The sequence below is a fragment of the Lycorma delicatula genome, chromosome 4 (assembly GCF_047948215.1).
Source record: "Lycorma delicatula isolate Av1 chromosome 4, ASM4794821v1, whole genome shotgun sequence".
Classification (NCBI taxonomy): domain Eukaryota; kingdom Metazoa; phylum Arthropoda; class Insecta; order Hemiptera; family Fulgoridae; genus Lycorma; species Lycorma delicatula.
The window spans coordinates 208,385,543-208,407,670 of record NC_134458.1 but is presented as its reverse complement, the minus strand read 5'-3'; positions in this window follow the sequence as shown (position 1 = coordinate 208,407,670).

Sequence of the window (22,128 nt, the reverse complement as noted above, 5' to 3'; positions counted from 1 at the left end):
TAGAGTAAGAATAATAATGATGATATACTAGAAATCTAGGTGTAAATTACCTAGTTATAAAGTTAAAACTTTGATTTAATATAGATGTTTAACAACTCATCGATAGAGTATAACCCTTAGTTTAATTACAAAGATAATTATGTTTTTTTTCTTTCTAAAATTGGCTGACTGTTATTAAAAAATTGTTAACATCATTATAAATTTCTCTTTGTCTAAAAGATAAAATGATCAGTCTTTTATACAACATAATAGTACTTAATTGAGATAAATATGTTAATTATTGAATAAATTATCCTTTTTGTGCTTCTACTCTTCCTTATTCACCTCTGAATCCTCTTCCTTTAACATCTTCTCCCCTCTTCATACTTATTACAGAAATATAACAAATTATTCTAAATTTGCAATGTATATTTATTCACAGTTTAGCTTGTTAATTAATATCATTTTTATCAGTTTCAAAGAAGTATCCTACAAACGAGATTGAAATAAAGATTATATTTTTTTTTAAATTATAATAAATTAATGTATTTTATTAGATACATCCAGCATCTACCTTCATCAAAGACAATTTTAATATTCATTAATATTACCAGATAATGTAGCATAACATATGATCATATCATTTACCTAAGCTTTTATGTATATATTATATATATATATATATATATATATATATATATATATAAATGAAATCAATAATTAAATCCAGTTCAACCAAGTGAAAATAGTGAAAGCTGAAGTCAATGACTGAAATGACAAATTATATATGTAGAAAGCATTGAAATCATTCAACCATAAATCTATCAGTCAGTCAGGACATACATAGTGTCTATATATTATTAATCTGTATGAGTGTGTGCCTGTATATATATATATATATATATGTATGAAACAGATTAATGTAGAGGTATACTATAAAGAGCAAAGCCATTAACTATGTACTAAGTTCATGTCACACTTTCTAAACTAAAGGTGCTTTGTACCAGCTAAAATCTCTTTCTGTAATATTTAAATTACAAAATACTCTTGTTTCCACTGAAACTGAAATCATGTAAGTTGAAATGAAATTAATAAACTAAATCTAAAAAATATACCACAGACTGCTTTTTTTCTCAGTTTTGTCCCTTTTAATCTAACATCTGTTTCTCCTTTTAATGAATCGACATCTTTAAAAAAGTAAACATTCTTTTACTAATGTCCTTAACACAGATGAGTAAATCTATGTTTAACATAATGTATATACTTATTGCAAAGTAGGTTAGGTATATCGTTTAACTAGCATTATGCTTTTGCTGTGGTATATTTAGATTTATTTATGCCACATCTATACTAGTTATTCTTAATATCTGACGAGCTAATGTACCTTCAAGTTAGTGTATTTACTTTCTTTTTTTAAATATTTTTTTATCATTTCATTTTAATTCATTAATTATATGCTTATTAATTAGTTTATCTGTAGAAAATATTGATTAGTTCATACTTACCAGTGCCCACATCATTAAGTTTCTTAATAAATCTCTTATTACAGTTTCCTAGAATAATTATAATTATACCAAAGAAAGAAAAGCAGATAAATGTGAGAATTATTATAGCTGACATCATGCAATGAAAATTCTCACTAGAATAATTTAGATAAGAACATGGAAGAGTGTTCATAGAGGACCCGCTTAGTTTCAGGCAGCACATCAGGACAAGGGAAGCCAAACCATTTCAGAAGGCAGGTTAAAAAGATTTATAGATCTAAAGGAGGGATTCCAATGAAATATAATGGGACAAATCTTTTTTCTTTAATTTTTTCAAAAATAGGACTGAAATGCAATAAAAGAAAACTTATATAGAATCTTTTACAAGAATTAAATAGCTTTTATAAAGAATAAAATATGAAAAGAAAGACAAACAGATTAAGGAAAGAGTGAGACAAGGATTTAAACCTCTCTTCACTCCTTTTAAGCTTGTATATCAAAGAAGAAATATAGAAACCAAAATGAGTCAGTAGAAATTCTGAATACGATGGATTTATTGCTAGAAGAGGGATTCAAAATAAATAAAGCAGAGGTATTTAACTTGAAAGAAAGGAGAATAAGGAATTACATATTAAGTTTGATGAAGATGATAATGAACTAGAATATTTCTAGCACAAAATTTTCTAGATAAGAATGTAACAGAATTCTCTATTTATAGAGAATATTTTTAAAAAAATGGATGAAACAAGTACATATCAAAACCAGACTGGTAGGAAATTTTTTATACAGAAAAGAATTCAATAGTAATCCTCACGTCGGAGGATTAAAACGATTATTTTCAAAATATTTGGTTGGAGTTAAGAACTTTTATAAAAAAAAAAACACAGGCAATGTGTTGAGAATGGATGAAAATGTTGAACATAATTTGGGATGATAAAATTCAAAATAAAGAGTTATTAAGATGAATCTTATTTTTTTTTATTAAGGCAGAATCTTACAAATATACAAACTAAAATGGTGAGCTGTATACTAAGATATCTGGATTTAGGTCAATCTGGGGATGGAAGGATGTGTAAAGGTTAAAACTAACCGAAGAGGAAGCTGGATTTTATAAAATGATGTTAAATTTAATAATTATGGTGAAATATAAAGATTAGTCCAGAACAGAAAGAAACAAACAATAACATCAAACCATTCAAGTAACTATTGGCTGTAGAAAACCTATTTTAAATGACTAATTCTTTGGTCTGATTGATTTCAAGCCTTCACGTTATACATCCTATTATGTAAATTTCCTACTCTGTTTCATAGGATAAAGACTATCTGATTCGATCAAAAATATAAAATCTCTTTCTTAGATTAATAGTTGAGTTCATATACAGCGGTTGAAACCCTTTCTCATAAGTCTCAGTGTATCTGAGAATGATAAAAAATGAATATATTGCAATATAAATTTAGCATATGCTAGGAAATGACAAATAATAAGGGTATACAATTATATATAGACAACTACATTAAATGTATTAAAAAAGAAGAAATTCAATATTATTATTATTCTGCATAGTATACAAATTTGCCCAAAAAGAAGGCTGAAATTACAAGAATGAAACAATATGATGGGAGGATTTGAAGTATGAGGAATGAATTAGGTTAAATGGGAATTTATTTGATTATCTATTCTAGCGAGCGTGAATTTTTATTCAAAAGTAATAAAGTCATTCTTACTAGAATTAAAAATAAATATACAGAATGAATTGCATATAGTTGATTAACAAATCACCATCACATACGAAAAATTTATTTATTTGTTTATTTACTTCTTATTTCACGCTTACGACCAGGAGATCCGTTGAATATAATGTATAATTTTTATATAATGGGCTCTCTAAAGTAAGAAGGTTGTTAAAGAGTTTATATTAGAATGCGACGTTGACAGAGTTCAAAGAGAAAGAAATCCTAGCTACAAGTTCAATAATCATCCATCTTTTTCCTCTTTGTGGAACTGTCTTTTGACAGTTATCAAGAAACAACATTCTCCATGATCGTCTGTTCTGAGCTTTTTCTTTTAATTTATAGTATCCTCGTCTCCCTTTAAAATCATACAATATTCCTGTCCTTCCTCGTCCCCTCCCACCCTCAATCTTTTCTTCAATAATTACTTTTTAAATGTACTCAGGCCTTAGGATGTGGCCTACCCGATTAGCGTTTCTTCTTTGTATTGTCGTAATCATATTCCTATTCTCACTTAACATTTGTCAAGATCTGATAGTTAATTTTTTATTAAGTTGACCTAGCATTTTCTTCCTCAGCCGCATTTTAAAACTTTCCAGATATCGAATGCAAAAGTAAAACAAGTTTTATTTATATTTCAAATGAAGTTATTAAACCAAATATGTATAGTTTAGATACCTCCTTTTGTATTTGTTTTTTTTTTTTTTAGGTAAAATCATATTCACGTCAATGTAAAACTGTGTTTTCTGAACGAGACACTATGGTAAGTGATTTTCACGGGCTTCTTTTAAAGGCAATTTAAAGGTTAGGAGAGTTCTGTAGATATCGCAGCAAACTATATTCTGATGGTGCATAATCAGGACTAAAGGGTGTATGCGTCAAAACTTCTCACCTAACGTTTCAATTTTTGACGAGTCATAAAAAATGTAAGGGGTCTGGCGTCATCGTTGTAAAACATCTTTCTTATCGATCGATTCTGGTCGCTTTATCTCGATCGCATAGTGTAATTTTCCCAGTTAATAGTAGAGGGTAGAATCATCAGTCATTTGATCAGGCGGTAGTAACTCATAATGAACCTTTCCTATCCTACTGCATGCAAACAGTACCGCATTTTTGGCCGTCGATTTTCCACCACCATTTTCTGAGGAAACGCTTCAAACAAACTCTTTTCCGTATATTATTTCCTTACAAGAACCATATTTCATCGTCCGTAAAGAGTCGTTTCAGTAACGAACAGGTAAAATTTCATTCCATTTTTGATAACTTCTCCACACTGAAATTTGATTTATTAAATTTTTCATTTTTACATCATGCGGTACCAATAATCAGTTTTTTATCCAACCTTCTTAAAACGGTTTAAAACGTTTTTAGATCGATGTTCGCTAAAATGCCAATCTTGCTCAGTTTTTACTAGGATTTCATCGTCTTTTTAAATCTTCGGCCGATCAGAGCGAGGTGAATTATTGAGAACAAAATGTTCACATTGAACACACATTTTTGTTTTTTGATCGAATTTTTATTTTTTGTAATAAAATTTAAAAATGTATTGTATTTCTTCTTTATTTACGCTCGTTTTCAAGGTACAATAACTTTTAAATAAATCCTGTAATATATGACAAAATCTCTAAAAATAATGAGTGATGTCACCTTTCAAAAGCACGCTAGTGTTGCTAAATTTTATTTAGAGTTATGTTACTCGATCCTAAAACCATCAATTAGGATATTATGAAGGATTTTTTTCTTCAAACTGCCAATGTTGTACTAGCATCGATAGTTAATCTGTATGAAGATATATTTTAATGGAAAGATTGACGTAATCTCTCTTTATCCTGAAATTTTCTTTTCTTCTTATAATTTTTTTCTTTCTTCGGATCAGTTACAGATTAACCTAAACCCTGTTAATCATCTTCCTGTGCTTCTTTTTTAGCTGTTTTTCCTTCTGTTATTATTGTTTTTTTTTTTATAAATATATTTATTCCTTGTTTGAATTTATTAAAACAGATTTATAAATAAATTATTAAGTTATTTACTGTTCGTCCATTTTAGTTTTTCTATCTTTATCTATATGCGTGTGTGTTTTTAATAGTTAGACACGACATACGTCACTAATATGAAATGACCTTTATAATTACAAGAATAACATATTGTAGTATATTGTAATAATATATTATACTACATCATATGGTGATATTTATATATGAAATTACAATAGAAGCATAATATACGGAGAAGATAATATTATACTCGTATATGTAAATTATTATTACACGGTATAGAATGATAAGTATTAAGAGTACGGTCTATACCAGGGCTTCTTAAACTGTGGGTCGCGACCCCCAGGGGGGTCGCGAGACTACTGAAAGGGGGTCGCAAAGATCTGATACTTTTCAATCATTATAAATAAAATTTTAAAATTAGTATACACACTACGTACAAATATAAATACAAATAAAAATCATACAAAATACTATTGTAGTTTTATTATAACTATTTTTTGAAAAAAGTGGCAATGCAAAACTGTTATGTAGGGCCTATAAATGAAAATATGGAAGTAGCATTTAAAATAATAAATACAACGCGCTCCTCGATTTTCAACTGAACGTTCGACATTGATGTCTGGCCGCCGGCGTCAGTGTTTGCAAGATAACTTAGTGATTATAAGTACCCAGACGCCGCGTCGCCTTACAGCTTACACATACAATACGGAAGCATAATCAAGCTAGGCTAGGCGAATCGGCATATTATTTTTATAAAAGAATAATAAAAAAAATTAAATGAAAGCTTCTTTTTCGGCGTCTTTGTGATACGGTGCCTTTGTGCGCTGCACACTTTGAACACGCCATGCGTCGGGGTTGATCTGATCGTAATTTGTTGTCATTGCACTGGTAAAGATTCGAGTGTAGTTATTTTTCTGTTTGGACTCAGCTTTGTCTTCGTAGTGGCATGTGTGTATTTACTGTGTAATTTTCAGTTGGTGTTTTTAATTATTACGTTAAAGTTCAACTACATTTTGTTTAATTATTTATTATTATTTAACCATCATGGATAAATGGCTAATTAAAATTCCAATTAATAAGTCTGCCACGCCGTCACAACCAAGTTGCAGTGCTTCAAATCCGACTTCTAGCAAAACAAAAAAAAGAAAATATGACGAATCATATTTGCAGTATGGCTTCACATGCTCTTCTCACAACAATGAAGAACAACCAGTGTGCTTAATTTGCAAAGAAGTTTTGGCTGCAGAAAGCATGAAACCGTCAAAACTGCAACGACATTTGAATACTAAACATGCAACGTTATCAAAAAAGCCAATAGAATATTTTGAGCGTCTTTTGCAAACATCAAATAAAGAAAAGAACACTTTGGAGAAGTATGTTACTTTGAATGATAAATATCTATTGGCATCGTATGAAGTTTCGATAGCAAAAACGAAAAAGCCTTTTACTATTGGAGAGCAACTTTTACTACCTGCAGCTATAAGAATGTCTGAAATTGTTCATGGAAAACAGTATGCTGCTGAAATTAGTAAAATTCCATTATCAAATGACACTGTGTCCAAAAGAATTTCAGACATTAGCAATGATCAATTTCAACAGCTTCTTATGAGGCTTAAAGACAGCTCAAAGTTTGCAATACAACTGGACGAGTCGACAGACATTTCAAAAATGGCACAGTTGTTACTTTTTGTAAGATATATTTATGAGGGAAGCATTCATGAAGATATACTGTTTTGTCGTCCTCTGGAAGGTCATACTCGTGGAAAAGATATATATAAAAAAGTAAATGAGTTTTTTAAAAAGAAGGATTAAATTGGAAAAATTGTGTTGGTGTGTGCACGGACGGTGCTGCAGCAATGACCGGACAAGATCTTGGTTTTACAGCATTTGTTAAAGCTGGAAATGATCATATTACATTTACACATTGTATGATTCACCGAGAGGCACTTGTTGTTAAAAAAATTGCACCAGAATTAAACACTGTGTTTTTTGATGCAGTCAAAATCATTAACTTTATTAAAAGTCGAGCACTTAATAGTCGATTGTTTAAAAATTTGTGCATCGATATGGATTCGGATTATACAAGTTTATTGTTACATGCTGAAGTTAGGTGGCTATCAAAAGGTCGAAGTTTGAAACGATTATTAACTTTAAAAGATGAAGTTCTTATATTTCTAACAGAGCAAAATTTTAATTTGGCCGATTATTTTCAAGATAATTTATGGCTTCTCAAGCTATGCTATTTGGCAGATATTTTTGATAAAATCAATGATATGAATTTATCAATGCAGGGAGTCTGCGTTAATATGTTTATGTTAAAAAATAAACTTGAGGCCTTTGTTAAAAAAATTCTTATATGGAAGAACAGAGTGGAAAGTGGATCCCTCGAAATGTTTCCATTTACTGACGAGTATATAATTAGTAACAATATTTCAAAAAAAGATACTCCTATAACAAAAATTATAGTTAATCATTTGAAGGATATGGAAGTTTACATGCATAGGTATTTTCCCAATGATATCGATACACAACAATGGATTTGCAATCCATTTTCAATTGAAATGGAAGAAATTAATTTTTTAAACTTAAAAGCACAAGAAGAATTTGCCGAATTAACAAGTGATACTACCTTGCGACTTAGATTTTCTCAAGTGCCTGTGCATGAATTTTGGATAGAAATCAAATCAGAATATCCCCTACTATCGGAAATGGCAATGAACAAATTACTGCCATTTTGTACAACATATTTATGTGAATCAGCCTTTTCCACATTAACTTACATAAAATCAAAATACCGTTCAACTTTAATAAACGTTGAAAATTTATTACGATCTGCACTAACTCAAATTGAGCCTAGATTTAATTATTTGTGTAAAAATAAACAATCACATCCGTCACATTAATATTGTTTGATGTTAATAATATGTTTTTATTAAAAAAATTGTTACAAAAGTTTATTTTTTCTATTGAATATATAGATATAGTTTTATGTTTTCTTATAAAAAAATTGTTACAAAAGTTTATTTTTTCTATTGAATAAATATATATATAGTTTTATGTCATTCTATTTATTGTGTTTTATTACGACCGATATCCCGTCAACGTTTCCAATTATATATATGTGAAATGAATGGGTACGTATTCTTTAATCCTTATTTTATTTACATTGTAAAATAGTGCGATATTACATCTACATCTACGGTTAATATATATTTCATTATATGGCGGAGGGGGTCGTTTAAAATTTCCTAAGCTTGAAGGGGGTCGCTATATAAAAAAGTTTAAGAAGCCCTGGTCTATACGATAAACTATATTCATTCAATTTAAATTACTATAATATTGCTGACATACTTTCACCTAACTTACATTAATCTTTTATTAAAAAGATATATATTTTTTATTCGTATTTGCGCGAGTGTTTTACTGTATGCACGCGGGTGTTTTTATACACATATATACGAAACGTTTTAGACGATTGTGAAATTAAATTTTTACACATAATACCGTTTAGCTATTTTACCGCAAAAGTCGAGAAGGTTATAGATCAATAGGTTATTTTCTAACGATTGAAAAATAGAATGAAATAAATTTTTGTAACCTTTCCGTTACCAAAACAAAGATTTTATAGCCTCATCAAAACATTTGTTAAAATGTTAAGGGAACATATTTACCGACTCCTTTTCAGGTCAGATAATCGGTTTATATGTTTGATTATTATCAGTAACTGTTTTGTGAGATAGAAGCGCTATTCAAAGTAGAACGGTATCGACAGCTTTACTGATAAGTAATCGTATATCTTGCACTCCTATTGAAATCCAATAGTAATTTTTAAATTGGAAAACAGTATCCACGGTAACGCACCATTTTTACAAGATTAGGTTACTCTTATAATAACGTTAGCGTTGGACGCGTCTAGATAATTTATTTATTTACAATATGACATCCGGAAATTTTTTTTAATAATATTTTTTTCTTTTAATACTACGCTTTGTAATTATTATCGATTTAATTTTATTCTTTTTTTGTTTTTTTAGTGGTTATAAATTCTGTATTTGATTCAATAAAGTATTATTATTTTTATAGAAATGCATTTAAAATTAATAACGTAAAGTATATATAAAATAAGGGCCTCACGATTTTTTCTATAATTGTTAATTTAGAGGATCGTAACCGATGCTATATCTGTTTTGGACATAATTTTTCTTTATTAATCTATTCTAAAATGCCGGATGCAATCTTGTTTCCACCGTATCGGGTTTAAATTAATTTTTTTAGATTTTACTACGGTCAATATAACATCATTTTAACGTAAAATTTATCGAAAAAATTGATGACAGAAACTAAGTATCGTTATCTCTATTCGCTTTCAAAATATTAGCCATTAAAAAGCCTACCGACTGTGCTGCTTCTTTGGACAACTTTCTGAGTTAAAATAGTACTAAAAAACAATTAGAATCGTACTAGTCGCACAGCTGGGTACAGATTTTACACCGATCGTGTAAATGGACAAATAACATTTGGCAATGGTGGGGGGTACCCGGGAGTATCTCAAATCCCAACGAGCAGACAAATAACTGGTGACCAAGGGTCCCTGGGCAGGTGTAAATTTGCAAAAAAAATCAGTTTTTCCGTATATGTCGAGAAATATGAGTTAGGTGAAAAAAAGTTTTAAAACATTTTTGTTTGACTTTCCGGGGTCTACAATTGTCTTTTAACACTTTTTGTAAAAGCAATAGATTTTGCAAAAAATGAGAAAAACTCATAAAAAATAGTGATTTTTTGCCATTAATTTAAAAAAAACCTATTTTTTTCTGAAAGTTTCCAATGGAAATGTCTGCCAATTTGTGTGGAGGTCCTATGCGGTTTCTGATACCAAATCCTGAAGAGCAGACGCAAAGGTGAGGAGCAACAGCCCCCCCTCCAGGGGGGGGGGGAGTTGCAAGAAATCAGTTTTTTTCTATATCTTGAGAAATATGCATTGAATTAAAAAAAGTTTTCAACAAATTTTTTCCGTTTTTCTAAGCTCTACAATTTTAGGAAGGTGTCTTGTACTACTGACTTTACTTGTAAACGTGTTACTTGAACTAAGTTTCCCTGATAAATAAAGGCAAAAAAACTGCTATTTTTTTGCGTTTTTCTCATTTTTTAATAAAATATATTGATTTCACAAAAAGCGTTAAATAAAAAAATTGTAAACCTTAAAAGGACAAGCGAAATTTGTTCTAAACTTTTTTTCATCCGATGCATATTTCTCGAGATATACGGAAAAAGTTATTTTCTTGCATCTTTACCCCTGCCCAGGGGCCCTTAGGCCTCAGTTGAGTTTCTGTCCGTTGGGATTTGAGATACTCTCGGTGCCCCCACTATTTCCAATATAATTTGTCCATTTACACGATCGGTGGAAAAATTGTACCCTGGTCTTGGTTTATAACATTAATCGGTTAATTTTAAATTCGTTGGTTTTATCTTAAAAACCTTTGAAATTGAACAATAAATCATCGGCGTTCATTTAGTAACTGATATTTTAAATACCTTTTAATTTAGTTTGAACAATACTGTATATTTATAATAAAAGTCGCAATTTGAATGAAGAATTTCTTTTTTTTTCTGATTTTCTTTTTAACTAGAGAACAAAAAAATTACTATGTTACTAGTAAAAGTAATACTATAAACTGTAGTATTGAAAAAAAAAAATCTTTTTTGATTTTTACCTGAGATTATTCAGTTTGTTAATCGGTACGTGCTTATTCCTCGTTGGAATCGACGTATACGACGTAATCGACGTTGGGTGACGTATACTTGAAAAAAAAAATTAAATGATATTTATTTTTTATGCAAGTACTAAAAATTATCACGAAAAAAATTACACTACACGATCTTCTTCCTGATCGTCCTGTTTCAAGAAGCTACTACAGAAACTTAGATAAGTTAGCAGACAACTGGAAGTGTTGTTAATAACAAAAAAACACAGGCCTATAGCCTGATAAAAGCTATTTTTTGATAAGACGATATTAATATTCTTTCAAGTTTTCGGAAAATGGTAATAATCTATTAGAAATATCGGAAATAATTATGAAATATATCATATGTCTAACATGCCGTATTCCGATAAATTTAATGAATTTGTCTCTGTTACTGATGAACTTTCTGGTCGTTGGATTGATTAGGAGTTGTAATTTAGAGTTGGTTAACCAAGATAGTCATTATTTAATACAAATAAATGACTTTATTCAAACCAAAGTACAATTATATATTATGTTGATTACGTCAGTAATGCTATTCAATGGATAAAAATAAATATATCTTTTCGAGGTTTTGCCTGGAAGAATCAAGTAAAACCGTGAAAAAACTTAAAACAGAATAACACAGTACAATTTCATTTATTTGATAAAAAAGATAAGTGTTTAAATAGTAATGCATAATATTTTCACATTGTGAAAATGTAAAATAATAATAAAAATGAATCAACTATTTCAAGATAATAAATAAATAAAATTTATAAAAGAAACAATAACAAATCTGAAAGCATTGATTGTTGAAAGACGTTTGAATGAAGTACGTAGTTAATTAAATGTTTAAGGATGGAGAAAATACCTCTTTGTGGTTTTTTTTAACTGAGCTATTTAAACAACATGTTGATTCGTGCAATATAAACACTACTAAAGAGGATCAGGTAAGGAAGAAATCCTTCAAAACCTGCAGATATTACTCGAACATGCTTACGCATTATTTGTGAAACGTTTTTACAATTTGTACTTGTTAATGGAATTCACATCTGCTTAAACATTTGAGTAAAAATTTCAGGGTATACCTTTTAGTGTATTATATCGATAATTAATAATTTCACAGTAAAACAATTCTCCGAAAACAATGAAAAACTTGAAAAGTCGCCATTTTGTTTATATATAACAAGAAAAAAGGCTGACATATTTTCAAGTACTTGTTTTTTTTTTATATTTATTTTTCATGGTTTTATATATTTTGATTCAAATCGGTCTATAACAGAATAAAACCTATGACCGGGTCGCACACGTAAACCTCATCGTGAAATTGTATGTATACTTAGTATATTGAAATGTATTCGTTTACATCTACGTATTCGGTTGTTTGTTAACAACGGATGTAAAAGATATTTTTCCGTGCGGGTGTTGCCCGTAATGGATTCGATGGAGAGAGTGACATGGTAGGGGGTCGGGAGAATATAGCAGGAAAGTGCAGGTTAGGAAGAACCATACTAAAGGAAGGGGAAAGAGGAACAGAACAGGAGGGAATTTGTGCCTGTGTCCTTAGGGTTGTAGCTATATCAATCAATATCTCAGCAAGTCGTCTATATTCTATATTCTGCCATCTATTGCCGACTCAATCGCTACTAACGCCATCTTTTCTTTTAATGTTGAAATAATTATTACATTTTACGTTTTTTTTTGTTTTTATTTATTTATCTATATAAACGTATAAAGTTATATTTGTTAGATTTATTAATTATTCTTTTTTGTTTGAGTTTTTGTATTTGATTGTAGTAACTGAATAAAACAATATTAATCTAAAATTTTAATTGAATTTTTGGGTAAATTTTACCGATATGCTACAAATTCGCTGCTATATAAAGAGACGATTTTTTTTCGTTGTTTCCGATAACCACGAGATCTATTGAGCCGATCATTACGAAATTTTAACTGCAGCTTTTTTATGACCCCCGGAATGTTTACCGTAGTTGAAACCTCATCGATCTCACCCTATGTAAATCATAAAAAAACATGAAAAATCATAAATAAAAAGTTATAAATTACTATCGTAATATACGTAAAAACAAATCGGTTTGACAATAAAATTAAAAGGGAATGACGATTAGTTACATAGTTTGAGGAATACTGAATCTCAATATCGGTATCGTTTCTTCAGAAAATTATTACCGCTTTACTAAATTTAATGTCATTGTCTAATCTCGCCCGCGAGACCCTCTCTCTCTTTTTCTGTTTAGCCTGCGGAACCATCGTAAGGTATTACTTCAGATGGTGAATGAGGACGATGTGTATAAATGTAAATGAAGTGTACTCCTGTACGGTCTCAGGTCGACCGTACCTGCCGGCCTTCGTGGGGCGAGTGGCAGCGTCTCGGCCTTTCATGCAGAGGTCCCGGGTTCAAATCCCGGTCAGGCGTGGCGTTTTCACACACGCCAATAATCATTCAGCTCATCCTCTGAAGCAATACGTAACGGTGGTCGCGGAGGTTAAAAAAAAGAGTAGCACTCTGTAGATTCTTATATCCTGAACTAAGAAGTTCCATCGGTCCTGTGACCTGTTTTATTTGATATTTCAGGTCAAAAATTCAGGAACCGTCATACTTTACCCGTTAAATAACTTCTTAAAAATTTTAATACCAACTCATTTCACCGGGAGAATGAAACCGGGCGAATTTTATTTTTTTAGTATTAACTCGATACCAAAACCTTTTCGAACATGTGTTTGTATGAATTCTTTTCCTTATTTTAACCTCTCGAATCGGTTCCCAAATTATTTCCCTTTTTTCCTGAATCACTCTGTATATTATTAGATAAGAATATAGGAAAGCGTAATGAATATTCAAAAACGATTACATATACAGCGTTTTTTTCAAGGCTGAATTTTCTTTTATTTAAAAAATAATAATAATAATTCTTTATTTAAATAATAATAACCGTACTCTTTTGCTTAAAAGATTAAAAGAGTACGGTATGATTTTGTCGCAAAGGAAGTCAAACTGATCATCCCAAAAGAATTTTTCTTATAATAAACACTCAGAAATGTTTCTTTATTGAAAATAGAAATATTGTAGTTAATAGAAATTTTATCCACGCGATCGATAATATTACTTCTCCTTTAGAAGTACAATGCAGTGATTTTATCTATAAATAAAGTTAAACGTTGAACTACTAAGTAGAATTTTCCAATCCTTTTAAATAATTATCTTCAGATGTAAGCATATTTGTGTTATAGAGTGTTATTAAGGTGGCAATACCGTAGTTTTCAATGTATATCACAGAGATAAAGTGGATGTTTTTATTTATTTATTTTTTTTACTGGGTACAGCTATTTATTATATTTAATAAATAATTAAATTTCTTTTTAATTATCTTTCATTTATCAATAAAATAAGGTATCAAGTAAAGGTCTTAAGAATATCCGTACTTTTCAACAAACTACTTGAGAGAAAGATAAATGTTTAAACCAAAACGAGTTTCGGAAAAATTCAAAAAAGTCGTTTATTACATATTTATTTTATTGTGATTTGATTTTTTTTTAGCAGTTTTATCATCTGAGTAGCCTTTTTCAAAATTGTAAACATAAAAAATAAATACATAGTGCAATAATAACCTTCACAATGCATAATTATTACACAATAAAAAATTGGTTATATTGCAATAAATTTTACTTCTAACTGTTGGATATAGCATTATCGATGAAAAAATCACATTTTTTAATAAAAATTTGACTAATTAAATCTGGGACGCTAGAGAAAAGTTAACATGTTTTTCTCTGTTTTATCAAAAATAAAATAACTGCTTATTCAATAAATGTAAATTAAATAACTTATATTTTTGGCATAAAAAATAATTAGTTTATCCCGTCTCAAACCTCAAAGAGGGTCGTGTTTGGTTAAAAAGTTTGATCGTTTCTACATAACAAGGGAAAATATAAACAAGATTGTCCATTTCTGTATTCAAAACATCCATATATCCTTTTTTCTTGTAGGCATATCATAATTGATTTTTTTTTAGAATGCTACATACAGATTAAACAGTGTTGGTTAAAAATATAATCAAAGCTTTGAAAATAGAAACAACAATTTTTATCGTTTTTTTAATATTAATATAAAAGTGGATAAAAACAAATTATAACCGGATATTCACTGGAAACCAATACTTTTATTTGTAATTAATAACAATAAATCAGTATACCCATTAAAAAATACGTATAACAACTTGCTATAGTATGAATAATAGATATCTGAACTACGTAGATGATAATATTCAGTTAAGTAAAGGATTATTTATTTTAATAATATATGCAGCAACTGAAAATAGTAGTTTTAATCCAAAAGATATATTAATTAATAAGTGGCAATTTAAACGTAAAAAAATTAAATGAACCAATTCACAATATGAAAAAAAGAAAACAGACATTTATATTCCTTTAATATCATATTTCCAACGATTTTCAAAGGGTGTGACTCCACAGATAGATTTTCTTTAACCGTAACTTTAAAAGAACTTTGTTCAGATGGCAAAACCACAAACATCATAAAAGTAATTTTGTTTGAAAAAAGATGAAGTTCATTGGAGAACTATCAGAACCTTTTCTTATAAAACCGGAATCAATGCAGAGCGATCGGACTTTCGTTCCTGATGTTCAACTGTGCACTCGAGAAGGTTATCAGGGAACGGAACAAGAACTTAAACAAAAATTCTGAAATTAAAATAGGCACAAAAGGGTTGAATCATCTCGTGTTCGCAGATAACACGGCTCTTTTTGCTAAAGAATCTTGAGAGACTTAGACAAGAATTAAAGAACTACAGAAAAAGTGGCTGAATGAGACAAAATGCCTTTCAAAAATATTAAAATCACAACCAACATTAAAAGCTTACAGAAAAATTTAGAAATCAGTTGTGAGAGTACTGAGAATGCATAACATTTTAAGTATCTAGAAGAATGGATCATTGGAAGGCACTGGATGATTGCGATTGACACACGCATTCCGATTGACTAAAGATACACACAATAAAAAAACGCTAAAATTAAACATTAACAACACTGTAGTAAAAGCAGAAGCGTTGTACATAGCGGAAACTTTAGCAACGAATATAAAGAAGTAATCTGGATAATTTAGAAAAGGGAAGGAAAGAAAATACGTTAGGAAAATTAATTATCTATGTAAATTTGTACAATAAAACAGAAAGAGTTTCGGAAACAATAAGAAAAAGAAAAATTAGTTTCTACAGTCATCCTCCAGAATGAATAACATCAGATTCATAAAAAATATCTTTGTATTCCACATTCTAGAAAATCACAGATAATAACAGAAGAAATCATTAAAGACAGAAGATAAAAACTAAAGAAAATATTGAAAAATGGAAACCAAAGATTCCAGGAATTAAAATGTGGACAAAAAACAAAGAAAGCCATGTCTGAAGGAATTTAAGCTTACTTGCAAAAAAAAAACAGAACGCATAAATGACTTAACATACCCTTAAGATGGTTGAAAAGGAATTAAAAATCCAACACTACAAACTTTTCAGCAACAAAAAAAGATAATAATAACTCTAAAATCTGAAAACATCAAATTTAATTCTAATAAATATCTATTAAAAAGAGAAAGAAAATGTATTAAAAAAAGTATATACGGCGATAATAAAAGCAGACAAAAACTACACACCCCTCGCTCTACCGCAAACGAGCCATGCAACAGACACGCACAGTCACAACAAGAAAAGATGAACACCTGGCCACAAAAAACTCCATGGAAAACACAGATACCACGTCACACAAGACTACATCAACAAAAAAAAAACATATACCTGGTTACAGGACCGTCAGCTGTTCCCCGAAACATAGGGTTTCCTACTTGCTGTCCAAGACCGAGTCATAGCAAATCGAAATTACTAAAAGCACATAGTCGGTGACCCATCCGTCACAAATGACATGCAGGAGATGCTATCAACAAAAGGAAACAATGGTTGATGGAGAACCCTAGCCAGAACCGAATACACAGCCAGACATAACGCAGCAGCTAAAGTAGTATGAGCACACCAAGCACTAGCTACGACATACAAACTCATCGAAAACCAAGATCTCTATTGCAAATATACATCGACATCCATAATCGAAAATACTAAATACAAACTATACTCGGATTTCAAGGATAAAACAATCCTCGCCAATAGACCAGAAATCACCTTCCTATCCAAAAAAGAAAGAAATACTTACTTAATCGACATTTCAATCCCCAATGTCGAAACTTCTAAACCAAATACACCGAAAAGATATTCAAATACAACGATCTAGCGATAAAAATGAAAAGACTGGATGCAAGAAAATGTCATCACATACCCCTCATTATGTCAGTCACGGGCCTCACTCCTCACGCATTCACACCACACCTGGTACAGTTAGGATTCGATACAAACATACAGAAAAACTTCCGGAAATCAGTCATACTCAAATCAGTCATTGACAGATCTTTCTTAATTTTTTTTTTTTGTCTTCAGTCATTTGACTGGTTTGATGCAGCTCTCCAAGATTCCCTATCTAGTGCTAGTCGTTTCATTTCAGTATACCCTCTACATCCTACATCCCCAATAATATCTCTTATAGCAATGAATCAGAGATAATATGAAAGAGTAACTTTTACAGCTTTTCCCTACATCTGTTCAATGTGAACTATTTTCATGCGGCATTCGTTCAAACGATACGAGAGTTTGTCCCATAATTTAACAACATGAATAGAGTAATGAAAGCGACAGCTGCTTTAATCCTATCTCAAATCGGGCAGAATTCTGCGCCTCAAACTTTCATTCGGGTAGTGGAGACACATGTACAAAATCCTTTAAAACGCCAAAGGAAAAAATCACCGGGGTCAGATCGGATGATCTTGGAAGCCATCGCATGTTTCCTCACATTGTCCATGCCGATCGATTCAGAGGTTGGAAAAAGTCATTCAACCGATCCCGTACACAGTTAAACCAGCGGGGAGGTGCACCATCTTCTTGCCAAATCAAATTCTCTGGTCCATCCTACAAATGAGGAAAGAGCCGTGTTCGCAAGATATTCAAAAAAGCAACTCTTGTTCCACTCGGTTCAGGTATAAAGAACGGTCCGTAAACTTTTCGTCGGGATATTACACAGATAATATTTCATTTTAGGGAATACCTTTCGCATTGTAAGAGTTCATGGGGATTTTCTGAGATCCAGATACGGACATTATGCACGTTAACTTTTTCACTAAGATAAAAGTTGACTCATCACTAAACGAAATAAGATGAAGAAAGTTACCATCTTCACGCTACAAGATTTCGATCGCAAAATCGGCACACACAACGCAGACGGTCGGCTTCAAAGCCTGTAAATCCTATAAACGGCATGGACGCATATATAAGCGTTTCCTTAAAACTTGCCACAGTCATCACCGGCATTTCTAGTTCGTGGCTTTTACGACTACGTAAGAAAGACCCGCATCCGACGTTTTCTTCAGACATCCATGGTCGTCCCGTTCTCTTCCCTCTCGGCAGACTTCGGCCGTTTCAGTTATTTTTACACGGATTTGAATACTAGATCATGGATACCGGTGTTTTTTGGCGGTCGGGTTTCAATTAACCACACATCCTAGGAACGGTCGAACTGAGACCGTACAAGACTACACTTCATTTACACTCATACATATCATCCTCATTCATCCTTTGAAGTATTATCTGAACGTGAATTACCGGGGGCTAAACAGGAAAAAGGAAGAAAGACTTCGGTAGTTTAAATCGGATTATGCCATCGACAAATTTATTTTCACACGGAGAATCACAGTTAAACGTTTTACGGAACGCACGTTGAACTGTAATTACAGATTCGCATTAAACAAATGAAAAACACACAATACTTTCTGTTGAGGAGTTGCCATCTTTGCTAGCGGCACTGTGAAGCGGAAGATAGGGAATTTATGTAAGGCCATTCACGTAATTAAAACTGTCCTTTTTAATTTTTTATTCTAACCTTAAATCAAAACTGCACACCTCATCCGATAGATATAACAAATATAAACGCAGATATTCTTTTTCGAACACCCGGTAGTACTGTTACTCCTAATAGTACTGTGGAGCCACGATAGGACGTTGAAGGTAGCATAGTTACCAATAGAACATAGTTGCCAATTCAGAGCTATCCGTTCCCACTCGACGTATTTAAACTTTGACCGGAAATATATAATGAAGATTATAAAAAATTAGAAGTCTTTGTGGGGAAAACAAATTATTTTAATATATCTATAAATTATTGACGAATCGAACTTGTCTTCGAACTAAATGATATCAAACAGTGGATAGATCCGGTATGTCAGGATAGCGGATTATAAAAATTAACAAATCGTAATTCCTTTTTTAATACTACCCAAACAGATAGAATTAAACAAAAAAAACTCAATTTTTTAATATTCACTTTTGGAAAGAAATTCTTACAGCAAATATTTTTTAGTTTAAGCGAATGAATACCGATAGAGTGAAATTTCCCTCAACTGCAATGTAGATGTTTCTAGGCTATGAAATATAAGTAAAAATTCCCATCTAAAAATTTATTTACGAAAATCTTACGTATTAAAAAACAAACGGGCTGAAAACCTATTTCCAATCCGTCCGGGCGTTCTGATGGACGGAACGGGCTGAATTTTCTTTTATTCTATTTGAAATGACCCGTACATGACATCAAGCGTTATCGGAGCCCAAACTTGATTATCCTCTGAGAATTCCTCAAAAATTCTTCATTTATTACTTAATCGAGGAACTTTCCAAGGTTATTACTCACAGGAAATCACTTGGAAGGTCAGTCGATACTTGTTGACATATCTTCGGGCCGTTTCGAGCAGAATAAAAGAAAGATCAGCTCGATCGGTCCAGTAGAACATCTGGACGGACTGGAAATAGATTTTGATCTTGGGTTTTACCTGTGGTAGAAAGGAAAGAAAAAAAAACAAGGAGTCTGGGTGTACAATGCGATAGGTTTTTAGCTGATTTTTGAAAATATATAACATTATTTTGTGATAATAACGCTACAGAGTAGCACAAGTTCACCAGGTTTTTAGCAGAATTTTTTAAATACACAACATTGCTTTGTAGTAATAGCGCTGCGGAGCGGCAAGGGGTCATTAGTAAAATTAAAAAAAGGAAAAAGATAAAATTGTAAGAACGTTATCAAATAATGAAATCTATACTGCATTCGGTATTTTGAATAGCGCCGTATCGAATAGCTCCCAAAAATAAAATAAATATATATATTTACCATTTTTCTGACTTATATCCGTCTAACGACAGTTTGTAATATTTGTTCCCACCAGATGAAACTAAAGACTGCCGTACGTCAAAAAAGTATAATACAATACTTGTTCTCTAGAGCTCTAGTTTTAATATTTCAGATAAAAATTGGAATACAATATTTAATATAATTTATTACGGATATATTCTTCTTTAAGTATAGACTGTTATCTTTTTACGCGTTACATTAACATAAAGAAAAAATCTAAAACCGCAGAAATAAGTTTTTTTAATAGTCTACAGCTCGTGTGTTGAAATGAAAAAGGAACTTTTTTTTCGATTCCATTTTTATATTAAACGGAGATTTTCTCATTTAATATTATCCTAATACCAAGTAGATAATATTGTGCAACGTCTGTAAAGATTATTTATGAAAGTACTCGTGTAAAATAAGTTTTAATGCAAAAAAAAAAAAAATAAATAAACCGAATGAGAGTTTTATGATTTTATCATAGAATCAAGCAAGTCTGGGAGTATTTTTTTAGAGTACTTTTGCTCTCCAAACAAGAGATCTGGGATATAAATAAATGTTTTTTTACCGCTTGACTTGATTTAACGCTGTAATTTTTATCTATTATTTGCATTGTTTATTCTTCTTTCATTTAATCAAATAATATTTCATTCCCTTGTTATTATCATGTCGTACGTTTTCATTTGTTTTTTCTTTTTAATCATCCGTTATTTCTTTTTTTCTAATTTTAATTTTTAAATATTATAAAATGTGAATTTAAATTGCTTTCACCAACAACCAAACTGATTTCAATAAAAATTACGCTCGGAATTTTTCGTAATTGATTTTTTAATTTTTTCGACATTTAAATTTTAAAAAGTTTAAAGGTGAATTTTAATGTCGAAGATTACAACAAAATCGTGCAGCTTATCGTAATCCATTTTTAAAATAATTATAATAGAATATTCTAACGATAATTAAAAAATTTTTAGGATGTCGTACGAGACAACGCCAGGTAAGTTATTTTGAGAGGACATAATTTTAAGTTTAAAAACTTCCTACAAAGGGACGTAAGGATTTACTCCCCTCTAAAGATAAAACTTTTGAATGTGAATCTTTACTTTCCCGGCATAATAACTCTAGACCTATTCTGCAAGAAGGATAAAATGGCGATCGGTTAAAAATGTTGTATGGACTTTTTTTGCATTCCTCGATGTTTCGTTACCCAGGGATCCCAAAAAAACAAAAACACAAGATGGGGTAATGTTCGTACGCAAATACGTGTGCAGGCGTGTTTGAAGCTTAATACTTTTTACTGGATAAACCGATTTTGGTGAGATTTTTTACATAGCCACGTGTGTATGGGGCAATTTGTCGATAAATGTTTGGAGTCAATATCTCCAGGAGACGGTGTAGATAGTTTTTTTGTATCAATCTTATCAACATTTTGCAAATATAACCTCTTCACTTTATATTAAGCTCGGTACATGCGTTCATAATTAGCTTATCTTACGTTTTTTAAAATAATAATGTTCCGAAATTCTCCCCTTCCCCAAAAATCGAAAAGCAATTTTTTTTTATTCACTGCTTATTTTTTAACTGATTTTTTTATACATATTTTTAGGCATAATAGTAGTACTAGTGACCAAACGAAAAATATTTTGGGAATAATATTGAGGGTGCGGGAGCCTATCAGTGTATAACAATTTTTTTTTTTTTTAATTTTTTAAACTTCTTTTTGTTCATTTAAACTTTTAATAAGAATATTGCAATAAAATTTCACCGTAATTGACTCCCTTCACCGTAAAGTAAATCTTAGGTAAGTTTTCATCGGTTGTAAATTTTTCAGTGAGATTTTATTTATCTTTTCCATTTAAAATAGTAAACGTAGATAAATCGAAAAAAATTATTGGGAGGTGATTTTGGGAGGCAGCAAATAAA